This window comes from Protomyctophum bolini (genome assembly GCF_963924005.1).
Source record: "Protomyctophum bolini genome assembly, chromosome: 13".
In the NCBI taxonomy this organism is placed as follows: Eukaryota; Metazoa; Chordata; class Actinopteri; order Myctophiformes; family Myctophidae; genus Protomyctophum; species Protomyctophum bolini.
In genome coordinates this window covers 40,526,529-40,533,612 of record NC_137874.1, presented here as the reverse complement: position 1 = coordinate 40,533,612, position 7,084 = coordinate 40,526,529, and positions in this window count along the sequence as shown.

Genomic DNA, 7,084 nt, shown 5'->3' with positions numbered 1-7,084 from the left:
TTGTACACACTCTCAGAGTTATAGACGTGTACTTTTCCGAAATAATTATAATGAAAGACTGAATGTAGGAGACAAAACAAATAAAGGGATGTTTATTGTTTACTCTTGACCCCATAAAAATGGGTCCCGACACTGTTTTGGAAGCATTGATTTATAGGCTACACATTGTTAACCCATGAATAACTTTCAGATAGTGGTTAAATGCGTACAAAATGCCAGGCTACAAAATACTAGCCTGATTATCAGACTGTAGCTTGCAGTCCACTAAGAGAGTGGGCGGGGTCTTTGGGCTGGATCCAGGCGACTGACAAACAGTTTCTATGTAGTTACTAGTTTCTGTTCAGCATACTGTAGATAGGCCGCCGCCTACTGTATAATTTGTCAGGGATTAGAGAAACAGGTTTCAACTGACTCATTGTTAAAGCAGGATGGATGTGGAAGTTGATTAAGTGAAAAACAACTTGTGTTTTTTGTTTATTGTTTATAAGGATCCCCATTAGCTTTTGCCTTGACAAAAGCTAGTCTTCCTGGGGTCTGACACAGACAAACATTTAACATTTAACAAAGGCAATACTTACAATTGTTTACAAACACTAACTCAAAATAAAACATAGTAAAATAAAATAAGAAATAAAAAACATAGGAGAAATAAAAAACAAAGAAAAACATAGCAAAAAATCACTTTCAAAACATTATATTATATTATTTCCCCAGGGTTACTGCAGTATGGTTTACCGTACAATACTGCAGTAACCCTGGGGAAATAATAATTCAAATGTATAATGTTTTGAAAGTGATTTTTTGCTATGTTTTTCTTTGTTTTTTATTTCTCCTATGTTTTTTATTTCTTATTTTATATTTTATTTTACTATGTTTTATTTTGAGTTAGTGTTTGTAAACAATTGTAAGTATTGCCTTTGTTAAATGTTAAATGTTTGTCTGTGTCAGACCCCAGGAAGACTATAGCTTTTGTCAAGGCAAAAGCTAATGGGGATCCTTATAAACAATAAACAAAAAACACAAGTTGTTTTTCACTTAATCAACTTCCACATATATACTACTATGCTATACATATGTACTATGACGTGCTATGACTATATACAATGCAATTCTAGTGCTGTCTACATAACATGCCATAAGTCTGTATCAAATGCTATCTAAGGTCTTGTTTTTGTCCTCTTTTTTCTCATTGTATGGATTTTGGCCTGAGATGGATTTGGACAGGCGGACGCCTGCCCTCGCCTTGTTGTAGATACGCCTCTGAAAACCGTCCAATCACAGCACTTCTTTCCGCCCGTGTGACGTAGACCCTTGATCGTGCGTATATAAGCTCGGGCCAAACGGCACTCTCAATCATACTATATCTACAAGTCTACTCCCAAGGGATTCAAACCCGTCCATGATAATGATATTCATTGAGTTAATGTTCGCCATGGGCTTCGTGGTGCTGGCTGTGACATACTGCCTGTGGAAGAAGATCGAAGGGCAGATCCTTGCCCTCCAGGAGAAGCTGGAGACGATGGAGTCCATGCTGTCCGGGGCGGTCTCCATGGTCTCCGAGAGATCCGAGAGACACGGACACGAGGGCGTGCAGCGAGAGGTCGTGCAACGGGAGAGCGTGCACCGGGACAACGAGAGCAGGCCCGCCATGCCCAGCATCTACAGTAGAGGCGCTGCAGAATCTCCGACTCCAAGCAGCCAGTCGTCTCCCAGCAGCCATACGTCTCCCAGCAGCCAGTCGTCTCCCAGCAGCCAGTCGTCTCCCAGCAGCCAGTCGTCTCCCAGCAGCCAGTCGTCTCAAAGCAGCCAGTCGTCTCCCAGCAGCCAGTCGTCTCCTCCCAACCCATCTCCCGACCGTGACGTTATCGCCCGGGATCCTATTAATCCGTTGACACCATTAACGGGACCCGTTAATACGGGACCCGTTACTAGAGTACGGCGGTCCAGTCGACGCCTCGGCTCCGCGTAACGTAGGCAGGAGACTCGTTTTGAGACGTCGATACGCTCGGCTTTTCCTTCTTAGCGTTTTCTTTTTTTCTAGGCCTCACCAAGGCACGAACGGTGGAGGCCGTCTCTGTCACTCTCTTTAGTGTGTGTGTGTGTGTGTGTGTACAGGCCAACTTAATACCCTTCTACCCTTCTCTATTTTAGATTGTTTTAAGTATTTAACTTTAATAATGTTATAATGGATCGTGCCCAAGTTTGAATCATTTTCAGGAATCATTACGAAAATGAAAAACAAAAGCTCATGCATGCACCTTCATTGTACGTTTCTTTTGTGTGTTTCCGCGTGTGTTTTTTTTGTGTGATTATTTTGCATCGACAGCCAGCCAATAGCCAGAGGCATTAAGAGGGTCTCTATATCTAGAACCCAGTGTGAGATTAGATGGATTGTTGAGGTGCAGATCGAGCAACACCTACCATCAGTTCCCAGACAGTACTTACTTCTCAGCACGTCTTAGTTACTCAACTGCTGTCTGGGACACATTAGATTAGGTTAGAAGTACGCCAAAGGTCATTGTGACCTCGTGACCTCGGTCATGTCTGTCTCAGATGGAGTTATACATGATTTGGAACCCAGTGAGTCCTTGGAGAATCACTGGTTCTATAGTGCTCCACCGCCCTTAAAAAACAAGCTCTCACATGTGAACACTTTTTTCCTGGAGATTAAATCTCACAAATGAACTGCTCAACCCATCAGACTCACAGTTCTTGCGCACGCTGTCTGCCAGCAGACCAATGAACCAATAGAGGTGTGACATCATCATCATCAAACCCGGAAGTTATGGGGGAACGCCTAGCCTACTGAGTGGCCGTGACGTGAGCGCCCCCTTCAGAGATACTTCCGGGGTCCTAATTTTGTGTCGCTTTTGTGTCCCCATAGAGTTATACTGTGACGCTCCGTCGGACTAAATCTGAGACGAAAACAACCACGAAAGTCTCATTTTACCGCTTTCCTTTCCTCGCAACAACAAAGCTGCTGCTCTCCCAAATCTGGCTGTGACAGGCCGGCCGTCTGTGCCCCACACGGAATACTATCGCCATTTTATTTCATTGTGTCAACTAAATCCTCATTAACTGCAAACTAGATTCAACATACTCAAGCCTGCACACATTCTAAATGTGCCCCCGAAATATTGTACTGAGCAAATGGACTGTTACCACCTTCAATAATAATGATAATAATAGTCTTTATTGTCTCTGAGTCCACATCATATATTTTCTTTGTCATGGACAAAACATTAATAATTCTACTCGAGTTGGAAGCATTAAGAATTTAAGACCCATTTTCAACCCTCAATGGCTTCCTTTCTGAAAAATAACGTCATTGTAAAAAGATTCATGCGTTTAGATATTCTATTTATGTTATAATAGCAAAATTAGCAGATCTACAAGCTCCTCAAAAGCGCCATACATAATTTACATAATTTCCTGTCGAACTATAGAAACTATATTCAAACAGAATCCAACATGAAATCTTAACTCAAAACACATCATATACTTTGAGTTATTCTCTAATGTGCGTGCTTGAAATGCATGCATTTATTGGCGTTATTGGTCTGGTTCTCAAGCCAGTTGGGTCAGGAGTTGAATTCTAAATGAGTCTATACTTGATACAAATCAACTTGGGAGTGGCATTCTCCCAAGCTGATTGGCTTGCCCATATATGGAGAACCTGCAAAATCTTCCCAACTCGCCCGATTGTGTCACTGTATCCAATATAAATGTACGCAACAGCCCTTCGTTCTACAAAGTCTGCACTGCAGAGACGGGCCAGGTGCCTGGAGCGTCCTGACGGTCGGGATGGTTTCTGATTTGAATGGTTTTCACCAGACTGCTAATAGATTTCACTAACACGAGGCGGTGAACCACATTACAAAACTAATCTCTAGTAAACCAACATGGCTTCCCACTTCAGCAGCAGCGTGCTGCGACTGACCGACCTCGACGGTTTCATCGGCCCCTCTCAGGACTGCGTCAAACCCGTCAGACTGGAGCGGAGACCGCCGGGCACGTCCGCGGTCCGCCGCGGCCAGGATCCAGCTAGAGGACGGAGGCGGCGGTTATACGTCCGGGTGGAAAGGGACGGCGCGAGGCGGAAGCTGGAGAAGGCAAAGGTCACGCTGAACGACTGCCTGGCGTGCAGCGGCTGCGTCACGTCCGCCGAGAGCGTTCTCGTCGCCCAGCAGAGCCTCACGGAGCTCCTCAAAGTGCTGCTCAACAACAACAGATCAGACCAGACCAAGGTGGTGGTGTCTCTATCGCCACAGTCCAGGGCCTCCCTGGCCGCTCACTACGGCCTGAGCAGCGGCCAGACGGGCCGCAGGCTGGCCTCCTTCCTCCCAGGCCTGGGCGTCCAGCACGTGTTCCCCCTGGTGCTGCTGCCGGAGGAGGAGGACGCGCACGCGGTCGAGCTCTACCGCTCGTGGCTCGCCGGTGTCGGGGAGGAGAAGGCCCGAGCGCTGCTGCACACCCGCTATACCGCGCTGTGTGGAGAAGATGAGCACCGTGCTCAATATTCAGTGGTGAGTGGACACACCCGCTATACCGCGCGGTGGAGAAGACGAGCACCGTGCTCAATATTCAGTGGTGAGTGGACACACCCGCTATACCGCGCGGTGGAGAAGATGAGCACCGTGCTCAATATTCAGTGGTGAGTGGACACACCCGCTATACCGCGCTGTGTGGAGAAGATGAGCACCGTGCTCAATATTCAGTGGTGAGTGGACACACCCGCTACCGCGCGGTGGAGAAGATGAGCACCGTGCTCAATATTCAGTGGTGAGTGGACACACCCGCTATACCGCGCTGTGTGGAGAAGATGAGCACCGTGCTCAATATTCAGTGGTGAGTGGACACACCCGCTACCGCGCGGTGGAGAAGATGAGCACCGTGCTCAATATTCAGTGGTGAGTGGACACACCCGCTACCGCGCTGTGTGGAGAAGATGAGCACCGTGCTCAATATTCAGTGGTGAGTGGACACACCCGCTACCGCGCTGTGTGGAGAAGATGAGCACCGTGCTCAATATTCAGTGGTGAGTGGACACACCCGCTATACCGCGCTGTGGAGAAGATGAGCGGCAAGGACGGAGGAGTTATACGTTCTATCAATTAGTAACGCCCAGCTCAGGACGGAGATTTATCGATGTCAAAACCGATCGCGTCGCTCCACACAGGCTGGGAAACGTCTGTCGCGCAACAGTCGATGTCATTTCCGGTTGGGACGTCATCGAAAATGTCCACCGCCCCATTTTAGCCGATGAGACCGAAAATCTTAAAACGTGAATAACAATGACAAGAACACCCCTCACTTCACACGGGTGTGATTTTTTTATAATCTAGAGTTGCAACGCCAGCCATTGACAGCCCATATACATCCAAACAGAAAGTTCCATACATCCAAAGAGAAAGTTCCATACATCCATATACATCCAAACGGAAAATTCCTATGTGATTGTATTAATTAAACAACCACCTCCAATTATCCTCTTTCACTCTGGAACGTGTTTGTTTCATAACAATGAACTACTTTCTGTGTCAAGAATCATGTCAGTAAAACGACAGTATCATGGCACTGTGGCAGTATCATCTACTTATCACAACACACATTAACAAAATAACACAATGCATTTACAAATGCATCATTTAGCCTCACCGGCCTATATGAGAACGATGCAACTTGGGAATCTAATAATACCCGTTGTCAACTTGTCATAGCACCCGTTTTAACTGTCTGTCTGTGTCCCACATGGAGCAGTCTGCCTGTGTGTGAAGAGTGCAAACGGACTGTGAAAAGTGGAGTGGTTAAGTAATCAATTTGCAGGTGTGGGGTTGCCATGGCATCGCTTTACTTACCGTTATCCAACAGGCAACAACCAGTGGTAGAGCTCACAGCTTACACTGTTCACATCCGCATCCCAATGCATTCATGTGAAACCGGACGGATCTTTATACTGCAGGGAGAGTTCATGATGAACTGAAATTAATTTACAAAGTACAATCCCAACATGATCATACGTACCGTAGTGAAATGTGTCAAGAGTCTGAAATCTTACAACTTGCTGCATGCATCTTCAATTTTATTGTCACATGACAGCTTTACGGGTGTAAAAACGTGGGTGAAATTGAATAATTCTTTGGTAAAAGCTCTCTTTGCATTTTTCAGTAAAGGGAAGATCAAGCAAAGAGTGAAAGAACGAACAAGAAAAACAGGTCAGTTATTCCAGATATGAGTATAGTAAAATAATATATACTGTAGTATACCTACATAAATATGGTACACAGTTAGACGGAATTACAATGGAGCGAGGAAAGTTAAAATAGCAGCAGATATAATAACAGATATATACAGTGGTGGAAAAAGTACATTTTGTTCTTAAGTAAAAGTACCAATACTGCAATGTAGAAACACTGTGTTACAAGTGGTCAAAAAGTACAAAAGTATTGGTATCAACTATCAAAATGTACTCAAAGTACCAAAAGTAGAAAGTGCTAATTATGCAGAATGCCCCCGTTTCACAAGTTTTCAAATGTATAAAAAGTATAACAATCTTTTGAAAAATAGCAGATCTGTATACATGCTCACATTGTGAGCTTATATGTAGATCATCTATTTTGTGGTTAAATATGTGTTTTGTAATAATAATCAAAATCATTAAAGTAAATTAATTGTAACTAAAGTTTTCAAATAATTGCAGTGGAGTAAAAGTACTCGAATATTCGACTCTGAGATATAGTGGAGTAAATATTCAAGTGAAGTAAAAGTACCTCAGATTTGTACATACTGTAAGGACAGTATACTGTCATAATTGGTCAGGGGCAGTGAAATGTGTGTGACCAGCACCAGCCACCAACTGGATATACAACCCACTTCTGAAACAACCCATTAACCCATTCTGACCTGAGATCAGATTCATACGAGGTTTCCACTGGACACACACTGGGTCTGATTAACCCATTCTGACCTGAGATCAGATTTAAAAAATGTCAGTCGCTCTTCGATTTTTCTAAAATAGCAGACCTACAAGCTCGTAGCGCGCCACTCGGTGGCGCGCTATGAGCTTGTAGGTCTGCTATTTTTC